The 10573-nt window shown below is 44.3% G+C and overlaps 2 long non-coding RNA genes across 2 annotated transcripts; one reads left to right on the top strand and one right to left on the bottom strand.

The window, feature by feature from the left end:
- Window positions 1-946: 946 nt before the first annotated feature.
- LOC310666352 lies at window positions 947-2617 on the bottom strand. The gene is made up of 2 exons (XR_014505889.1): window positions 2569-2617; window positions 947-1941 (listed from the first exon to the last, which is right to left on the bottom strand). It is a non-coding gene; the product is annotated as an uncharacterized lncRNA (long non-coding RNA).
- Window positions 2618-8746: 6129 nt separating this feature from the next.
- Window positions 8747-10347, top strand: LOC310667193. Its single transcript, XR_014506193.1, has 2 exons — window positions 8747-8789; window positions 9900-10347. It is a non-coding gene; the product is annotated as an uncharacterized lncRNA (long non-coding RNA).
- The last annotated feature ends 226 nt before the right edge of the window (window positions 10348-10573 follow it).

Here is a 10573-nt window from a genome sequence, read left to right as displayed (position 1 = left end):
CGGGTCACGTGGCCAGCATGACATCGCTGCTCTGGTGAGCCAGAGCCGCACACGGAAACACTGTTTTACCTTCCCGCTAGTAAGCGGTCCCTATTTATCTACTTGCACCCGGGGGTGCTTTCGAACTGCTAGGTTGGCAGGCGCTGGGACCGAACAGCGGGAGCGCACCCCGCCGTGGGGATTCGAACCGCCGACCTTTTGATCGGCAAGCCCTAGGCGCTGAGGCTTTTACCCACAGCACCACCCGCATCCCAGCTTCACAGGAAACAGAATATTAAATTGACATTTTCAAATATGTGCCATTTATGCAGGAATAGTCAACCTATTCCTGATGATGTAATTGGGATTATTTTATTTTAATGTTTATATATATATATATATATATATATATATATATATATATATATATATATATATAAAAATAAAAATGTGAGTGTAAGTAAAGCACTATGGGAGGCTTCCTTTTGAGGAAGCTCAATGATAGAGCATGTTTAGGAAAGTTTTTAATGTTTGATGTTCTGTTGTGCTTTTAATTCTGTTGGGAGCCTCCCAGAGTAGCTTGGGAAACCTGGTCAAATGGGTGGGCTATTATTATTATTATTATTTATTTATTATTATTATTATTATTATTATTTATTAATTATTATTATTATTATTATATGCAGAAAATGTCACATTGAATTATTGGGGTCTCCAGATGGGACTGGGAGAGACTGAATTTCTGGAGGGCTACAGTCAGACCATTCTGAGTCACATGGACCAAGGACTGATTCAGCATTAGGCAGTTATCTCTATTCTTATATTTCTGGGCTCCATCTCCCATCAGCCCCAGACAGATAGTTAGAGATGAGTAACATCTCTGCATTAATCTATTCCTCAGACTTGGTGGACTCTGTTGTTGCTGAGTTTTATAACAAAGGAATTAAAAGAGACCAGGAGACAAACATTTCCTTGCATAGAGTAGACTTTATTGAGAAACAAGCATGAAGTGAACAGACCAAGAGCAATTTTCAAGAGAATACCACATAGAAAACAAGGAAGAGACGGGGGCATTGGGTGAACTGAATCTACTACTTGCAATGGGAATGCAGACAGAACTCCTTTGGCAGGGAAAACCGAGCACAATGTGTCACACCTTCCTGGTTAAAGAGAGCCATCTTTAAAGCTAGCAAAGGGTTTTTTACAGAAAATAAAGGGTGAAAGAACATCAATGCAGGGATTGAGTCTCAAAGATGCTGTGCAGGCACAGAACCAACCTCAGCTAGAACTGTGAAAGCTTAGCATTTTTGGCACCTGTACCCTATACCCATAAGCTTAGCCATGAATCCGTACCATATATTTTTTTCCAATTCCCAACAGGATTGTGTACCGGGGGGTTGTCCCTTGACGCTTTAGCAAGGAGTACAACAGGGATTGCAGATACTGATTGGGATGCAGGAAGAATGGCAGCTACTAACTGGATAGATGGGCCCACATGGATTGACACAGGATGGCTGGCACAATGAGTTACAGGAAGGCTGGCAACTGCTAACTGGGTAGATGGGACCACAGGGAATGACGCAAGATGGAGAACAGCAAGGCTGGCAGGAAGGTTGGATACACAGTGGAGCGATGGGTCCACATGGATAGGAACAGGATTGATGGCAGGGTTGATGGCAGCTGCTAACTGGGTAGATGGGTCCACAGGGAATGACGCAAGATGGAGAACAGCAAGGCTGGCAGGAAGGTTGGATACACAGTGGAGCGATGGGTCCACATGGATAGGAACAGGATTGATGGCAGGGTTGATGGCAGCTGCTAACTGGGTAGATGGGTCCACAGGGAATGACGCAGGATGGAGAACAGCAAGGCTGGCAGGAGCTAACTGGGTAGATGGGTCCACATGAGATGGAACAAGATGGGAGACAACAGGACACCATGTTGGAGAAGTCGAAGGTTAGCCTGGAACGAGATGTGAAGAACAAAAATGAATACGCCTATGCATGGGAGACTTACTCAGAGTTGACCCCTTGGAACCAAGGGCCGTATTGAACTTAAGTCCATTCATTTCAACAGGTCTATGTCGAGCAGGACTTAGTTGGATGCAGTCCCAGATCTCCACCTTGGAAGACAGGCAAGTACAGTGCTACCTCAGGTTAAGTACTCAATTTGTTCCGGAGGTCGGTTCTTAACCTGAAACTGTTCTTAACCTGAAGCACCACTTTAGCTAATGGGGCCTCCTGTTGCAGCCCGATTTCTGTTCTCATCCTGAAGCAAAGTTCTTAAGCCGAGGTACTATTTCTGGGTTAGCGGAGTCTGTAACCTGAAGCATATGTAACCCGAGGTACCACTGTACATCTACAGAAAAAGCTGAGACATTGTCCTAGCACAAACTGGACCCAAGAGCTGGTGCTTCATTGGTCCATGAAGCTGCAGGTGTTGATCATTTATGGAAGGTAGAAGGACCTCATAAAATGACGGTCATTTTGAGAAGTGTAAGAGCAAGTAAACTTGTTTTACAAACACCACCGCAAAAAAGCACCTCACAATCTACAAGCTGTAAAGAAAGTTGAGTTAAATCCAACTTACCGGTGAGAGCTGATGAAGAGGAGAAGTCAAGAGGAGGCGAGAGAAGCTGTTGGATGTGTCAAGCAATGCTGAGAGCTTTTATACAGGTTTCAAAGAAGCCAGAAGACATCTTTGGTCACAAGGACTATCATTTACTATATTCCTCATAAGTCAAGGTGCTCCAATTACAGCCCTGTTTTGGTTTGTGATCACTGCCCCTTCTTAATCCCAGAAGTTTGGGTGTGCTTATTCCACCCTAATTTCTCCTTTCATTGAAGAATATTACAGTCTAAGCACCACATAGCAGGTTAGTTTCCTTGAAGCAGACCATTAATTTTAAATGTAGGTTACAATAGCTATTTTCTTCAGGACCATTTGGGCAACAAGGTCAACAGTATGGCTTCTGTTTCTTGTCTTTCAGATTTCTGGGGCTTCGTTTGGAGAAAATTGATTTGGTATGCATTTAAAACTGAATCTATCAAATCTACACTTTCCAAAACAATATGAAAATTGAAACTTAGACATTCTTTGAAATGTATAAAAGGTAAAGGTAAAGGGACGCCTGACCATTAGGTCCAGTCGTGACCGGCTCTGGGGTTGCGGTGCTCATCTCGCTTTACTGGCCGAGGGAGCCGGTGTACAGCTTCCAGGTCATGTGGCCAGCATGACCAAGCCGCTTCTGGCGAACCAGAGCAGCGCACGGAAACGCCGTTTACCTTCCCGCCAGAGCGGTACCTATTTATCTACTTGCACTTTTATGTACTTTCGAACTTCTAGGTTGGCAGGAGCAGGGACCGAGCAATGGGAGCTCACCCTGTTGTGGGGATTCGAACCGCCGACCTTCTGATCAGCAAGTCCTAGGCTCTGTGGTTTAACCCACAGCACCACCTGCGTCCCTTGAAATGTATGCTTATCTGAATTTTGTGGTGCAGTTCTCCCACTAAAGAATGATGGCCTTCAGAGAGCTCGAGGGTGGAATAACTTCATACCCTCTCATGCATATGCAGATGCTCAAAATGACAAACTTCATGCCACTCATGCATATGCAGATGCTCAAAATGACATCAAGCACATGCGCAGAAGCAGCGAAACGCGACCCATGCATGTGCAGTCGCGCAGTCGCATATTACGGTCTACTCAGGATGCGAATGGGGCTCCGGAACGGATCCCGTTCGCATCCAGAGGTACCACTGTACAGTTTCTCTAAATCAGGAACATCCCTGGAATACAGAGACACTTGTTGAACCAGAATAGAAAAAAGGGAGGTGTGAGGAAGTCAAGGAAATAAGCTAATGAAAGATCTGGATACAAAAATTTGGATTTGTGTTTTAGTGGTTTTTTCCTCTTATGTTGTATTGTTGCATTTTTTCTTTTTTTCTTTTTTGTTGTTGATGTATTGTTTGTTGAATGTGTGTATTGTTTTGCCTTTACTGTTTTTATTTTATAAGTATAAAATATCTAATAAATTTCTATTTAAAAAAAGGAATACAGAGACACTTGGAGGGTCTGTGTTTCTTTGCACAAGCACACAATATCATGTTGTTGCTTCTCTGGAATTCCCAACGGAGAGTCCAACAAGCACAAGTTGGAAAATTGGCCTTACTTTAACTGACATTAAAGGAATGCCATCCACATAGTCCATAATGTAGAGCATTTGTGCTGGCGGCACAAGACTCTAACCTCTCTAACAGCCAAGGAAGAGGGGGCAATTTGAATGGTGTACATTCCCCAGTCATTACCAACTTCTACATTGGGTTCGCACATCCAACACACATTGGCACTGGAAAGGGAAACTGCTTTTGATCAAATACCGTATATGCACGTGATCACAATGCCGTTATGAGTGCAAAAAGAGAAAGCATTGGAAAATAATAGTGTGAGGTAGAGAACCAGTTTTAAGAAGGTTTTTTGTTGTTGTTCCGATACAGCGGTAAAAAGCAATTTTTCACATTTTTGTTCCAGAATATGAATGAAAAGAATTTTGGACAAGTATTACTGATCTGATGTAAATTGTAAGAAAGCACTGGACAAATGGAAGTGGTGACAGACCCACAACTTTAAGCAATAGAGTAAGTTGTGGTGCATGTGTGGTTGCAGTGTTTGTGATGCCCATGATGGTTTCCCCGGCTTGCACATTTGCCCCCAATCTAAAAAGTAGGTGAACCTCACAAGGGCAAAAGACAGTGGTACCTTGGTTCTCAAATGCCTTGGTTCTCAAGCACTGAAAACCCAAAATAAAGTGTTCCTGTTTTTGAACATCTTTCAGAAGCCAAACTTCTGGTGTGGTTGTCAGCTATTGTTTCCAGGGCTGCTGCCCCAATCAGAAGCTGCGCCTTGGTTTTTGAACATGTCACAAGTCAAACGGACTTCTGGAATGGATTAGGTTTGCTGCTGTTGCTTTTGCTATTTATTTTGTATTTTTGTTTTTGAGGCTTTTTTGGTTAATTTGTTTTTGTGACTGTGTGGAACCCAGTTCAGCTATTGATTGATTGATTGATTGATTGTGTGACTGTGGAAATGGATACCCCCCCCCATCCAAACAATGAGTATCATCCATGCAGGTAAGAAAAAAAGTAATTTAAATTTTTATCATCTACAATACTGTCTTATTTATTTTATACTACAGTACATTGATTATTAAGGGACACGGGTGGCACTGTGCTCTAAACCACAGAGCCTAAGGCTTGCTGATCAGAAGGTCGGCAGTTTGAATCCCCGCAACTGGGTGGGCTCTCATTGCTCGGTCCCTGCTCCTGCCAACCTAGTTCGAAAGGACGTCAAAGTGCACGTAGATAAATTGGTACCGCTCCGGCAGGAAGGTAAATGGCGTTTCTGTGTGCTACTCTGGTTCGCCAGAAGGGGCTTAGTCATGCTGGCCACATGACCCAGAAAAACTGTCTGCGGACAAACGCCAGCTCCCTCAGCCAGTAAAGTGGGATGAGCGCCACAACCCCAGAGTCGTCTGCGACTGGACCTAATGGTTGGGGGTCTCTTTACCAATTTTTTTACATTGATTATTGCTTTCATTTTATGGATCAGTAGTCTTGTTAGATAGTAAAATTCTTGTTGTATTGCTGTTTTAGGGGTTGTATTTAAAAGTCTGGAATGCATTATTCCATTTTGCATTACTTTCTATGGGAAAGCACAGCTTGGTTTTGAAACGCTTTGGTTTTGGAACGGACTTCCGGAATGGATTAAGTTTAGAACCAAGGTGCCACTGTAATGCATATGCTAGGAGATCTGTAAATGACTTGTGAAAGACCACCCGTTCCTCATCAAAACCCTACACAAACATATTCTTAAATCACCAATTGGTAGTGTTGGTTTGACACAAATTAGCACCCAACCTGACTATTATTTGGAAGTGTGTTGTGGTGTTTATACCAAAAGGTGCTGCCTGAGGCTGTCCGAGTAAGAACACCTGCTGTTTTTCATTTAATAACTTCAGCTTTAATAACTCCCATGGGAGCCAGGATCTAATTGGAGCCATAAAGATCTGAGCATCTCATCCCAAAATTGGACACTCCAACCCTCTAATATCAAAGAAAGCAAATATTAGTGACTGGACATTTTAGCAAATCAGATGGCTCATGCCTGAGTATTTAGATTTAATTCTATGGCTTCCCCAAATCAAAGAGAGGGGAGGTGCTAAAGAAGCTTCATTCATGCTCCAGGCCTTCATCATCATTGATTTAGAGAATGAATCTAAAGTTTGGCAGAATCTCTCTTCCCCTGTTATTTTCTTTTTCTTTTTAAAACTTGCTGCAAGCTTCCATGACCCTAAATCCTAGAATTGAAGAATCCTAGAACTGGAAGGTCCAAAAGTCATGTGGTCCAATCCCTTGTGATGCAGGAATCTCAGCTGAAGCACCCATGACAATGCTTTGAAGCTCTGCTTAAAAACCTCCAAGGAAGAGGAGAGTACAACCTCCCGAGGGAGACCGTTCCACAGTTGAACAGCTCTTTCCATCAGAAAGTTCTTCCAAGAAAATCTTCAATAAAGAAAGTTCTTCCTGATCTTCGGTCGGATTCACCTTTCTTGTAACTTGAAGCCATTGGTTCAAGCCCTACCCTCTGGAGCAGGAAAAGACAAGCTTGCTCCATCTTCCATGTGACAGCCCTCGAGATATTTGAAGGTGGCTACCATATCTACTAGGGACGTGGGTGGCGCTGTGGGCTAAACCAGAGAGCCTAGGACTTTCCGATTAGAAGGAAGCTGTACGCCGGCTCCCTCGGCCAATAAAGTGAGATGAGCGCCACAACCTCAGAGTCGGTGAGGACTGCACCTAATGGTCATAGGTCTCTTTACCTTTACCATATCTACTCTTGGTCTGTTTTCCAGGATAAACATACCCAACTCCCTCAAAACATTCCTCATAAGGCTGAGTTTCCAGACCTTGACCATCTTGGTCGCCCTCCTCTGCACACCTTCCAGCTTGTCAATATCCTTCTTAAATTGTGGCACCCAGTATTCTGTGGGACACAGTATTCCAGGTGGAGTCTAACCAAGGCAGAATAGACTGAGACTATTGCTTCCCTTGATCTGAACAAGATACTTCTGTTGATAGCAATAACTTTTTTTGCTGATGTATAACACCACTGATTCATGTGCAGGGTTCAGCAAACTTTTTTAGCAGGGGGCCAGTCCACTGTCCTGCAGACCTTGTGGGGGGCCGGATTATATTTTGGAAAAAATATATGAACGGATTCCTGTGCCCCACAAATAACCCAGAGTTGTATTTTAAATAAAAGCACACATTCTGCTCATGTAAAAACACTAGGCAGGCCCCACAAATAACCCAGAGATGCATTTCAAATAAAAGGACACATTCTACTCATGTAAAAACACACTGATTCCCGGACAGTCCGCAGGCTGGATTTAGAAGGCGATTGGGCCGGATGCGGCCCCCAGGCCTTAGTTTGCCTACCCATGGTTTTCCTATCGGTTAAAGTCATCTTGAATCTCAGTTCCATCTTCTGCAGCATTAGTTTCCCTCCCAGTCTGGTGTCATCTGCAAATTCCATCATCCCAGACATTGAAAAACAATGGGCCCAGGACAGAACACTGCAGCACCATGCTTGCCCTTTGAATTGAATGTGGAAGGCCTTGTTTAATGTTACATCTGTAGGAATTTTGAAGAAAGTTTAAAAGGAATTCTGTAAAACAGAGGAAACTGTCCCAGAATGAGAAAATGGAGTGTCCAAACATCTTGAGGATGCAGTTGAAGGGCCCTTGCAGTCTTGACAGGTGTATGCAGTGCTATTTTCCTAGAAAAAGAGGCATTGGAACTCACCACAAATGCCTCCCAAGTTCTCTTATATTGGCAAGGGGCGCGGGTGGCGCTGTGGTCTAAACCACTGAGCGTCTTGGGCTTGCTGATCAGAAGGTTGGTGGTTCAAATCCCCATGACAGGGTGAGCTTCCATTGCTCTGTCCCAGCTCCTGCCAACCTAGCAGTTCGAAATTACGTCAACGTGCATGTAGATAAATAGGTACCGCTCCGGCAGGAAGGTAAATGGCGTTTCCGTGAGCTGCTCTGGTTCGCCAGAAGCGGCTTAGTCATGCCGGCCACATGAGCCGGAAGCCGTACACCAGCTCCCTCGGCCAATAAAGCAAGATGAGCGCCGCAACCCCAGAGTCAGCCTCCGGCAGGAAGGTAAATGGCGTATCTGTGCGCTCTGGCACTCATAATGGTCCTCCGTGCACCAGTAGTGATTTAGTAGTCCTGCTGGCCACATGACCCAGAAAACTGCCTGCGGACAAACGCCAGCCCCCCTGGCCTGAAAGCGAGATGAGCGCCACAACCCCATAGTCTCCTTTGACAGTACTTAACCATCCAAAGGTCCTTTACCTTTTACCTTATATTGGCAATGGGGTCCACCAGAGGGTTGCCAGAACTGAGTTCTGGCAGATTCCAGCTCAAAAAAAATCCTGTGTCTATGAAAAGGAGGAAAATAACAATTTTTGAAAGTGCACTAAATAATCACAGGTATTAACAGCTAGAAGATGAAAGAGGATTGGCAGTGCACAATTTGAAAATAATAAACACAGGTCAGGTAAGGAAAGGCTACATAAAAACAGGTTGGATTAATTAGTAGGCACTTTGTTAGGCAGAACACCTGTAGATGTTTTAGGCTTCAAGGGAGGGACTTGCTCTCCTTGCACCTTATAAAAGGACCTTTGAGTCGCGATTCTTCCATCAGCTCCTCTCAGCTCCACCTGAATATTTCACTGAGAACTTGGTAAGTGAGAGAATTTCACATCTTTTATTGCCTCTTCCATATGAACTGCATGCTCTCCATCTCTTTCTTTGAACCTAGAACTGCTTCTGCTTTCTGAACTTTAGAGAGTTAGATTTTGAGGAAGATGTCTTTTCCATGGGGTCAAGTTCACAATTGTCTACGCCATGGCTAGGGAACATCTTTGCTTCTTCAGGAGTTGCTGGTCTACAACTCCCATCATCCTTGGCCCTTGGCCCTGCCATGCAGAGTTGATGGATGTGGGAGTTCATCAGCATCTGGAAGGTCTCAGATGTTCCTTTATCCCTGGTCTACACAGACTGGATTTAGCTCTCCAGAGTTTCGAACAGGGCTCTTTTCCTGCCTTACCTTGAGAGACCAAGGAGTGAACCAGGAGCCTTGAGGTAGAAAGGCACGTGATCTACTCATTCTTTCTATGTTTCTCAGAGTTGTGTGCTTCCAACAACCATGTAAGTTAGGTGAGCGTCATCACCTCAATATTGTACATTGGCAGCAGTAGTTGTGAGGGAGGGCTAATGGTGAAAAGAGAGAAGACCCAGAAACGTAGCTAAAGTCTAAAAAATAATCACATGCACCCAAGTAATAATTTCAGGGTTGCCTGAAATAGATTTCTGAGACACCAAATGCCTGGGCAGACAGGAATGGTTTTAGATCCTTCCTCAAAGTTAATAATAAGGCAGGCAGACAGAGCTCAGTGGGGCTGGCATTCCAGAAATGGAAGCTGCCCCACAAGATCACTCCATTTGTCACCCCAGTGACACCACAACTAAGAAGGACGCCACTGTTCCAGTATTGATGGTTTGGTTTCATTGACGATAGGTTTTTAATTGAATTGCTTATTATGTCTTAATATTTTCAGCTTTGCACTCTGTATCACCCAGACCCTGTTGGTCTTGGTGATCATTATTTATTGGTTATTCTTAAAATAAATGATAAACTGCTGATTGTAAGCGGGCTGAGGTGGGGGGGGGACGACTGAAAGAGGTTTACAAAGCAGGCTGCTGACAATATTTCTCAAAACGGAATGAATGAGTCATGAATGAAGAGGGTGGATGTTTTACCCATCCTCAAAACCGCAACCTGTCCTTTCAGACCCAGCTCCATCCCTCCAAGATGTCTTGTGGCTTCGTCTCATCCTGCCAGCCCTGCTGCACCCCATCCTGCGTCAGCTACCCGGTCGGAGGTCTGGGCTCACTGTGCTCCCCTTGCGGTGGTGGCATCTCAGGGGGCTTGGCGTCCTATGGTGGAGGAGTGTCATCGAGTAGCCTCGGCCTGACCTCTGGAGGCAACGTTGGCTGCGTCGGTCAGCTGCCACCATGTGAAGTAGTCATCCAGCCACCTCCCTGTAATGTGATCATCCCAGGAGCAGTCCTTGCTGCCAGCTGTGAGCCACTTCGAGCGGGAGGATACACTGCCTGTGGTGGAGGATCCTCTCTTGGTGGAGGGCTAGGAAGTAGCCGCTCTAAATATTGTTGCTATTAATAGGAGAGCCCAGACAAGGCGCCGCCTCCTTTCATTAAAGCTTATCTTCAGCATGGAACCTGTTCTCTGTGGGTTTCTTTTGTTTTAATAATATTTATTAAGTTTTCCACAAGTAGAAAAGCCATACTGCAAAAACAAAAAGATAGAAATAATGAAAAGAAAGAAAAAAAGAAAAAAGCAAATACCCCAAAATACATAATAGAAACCCCCTTCCCCACCCCACCAACACAAAAATCAGGCAAAAAACAAGAACATTCAAAACAAAACAAAGAAAAATTCCACCT

Source organism: Podarcis tiliguerta (assembly GCF_965153285.1).
Source record: "Podarcis tiliguerta genome assembly, chromosome: 16".
NCBI classification, from domain to species: domain Eukaryota; kingdom Metazoa; phylum Chordata; class Lepidosauria; order Squamata; family Lacertidae; genus Podarcis; species Podarcis tiliguerta.
This window is presented reverse-complemented; position numbering and strand designations above follow the sequence as displayed.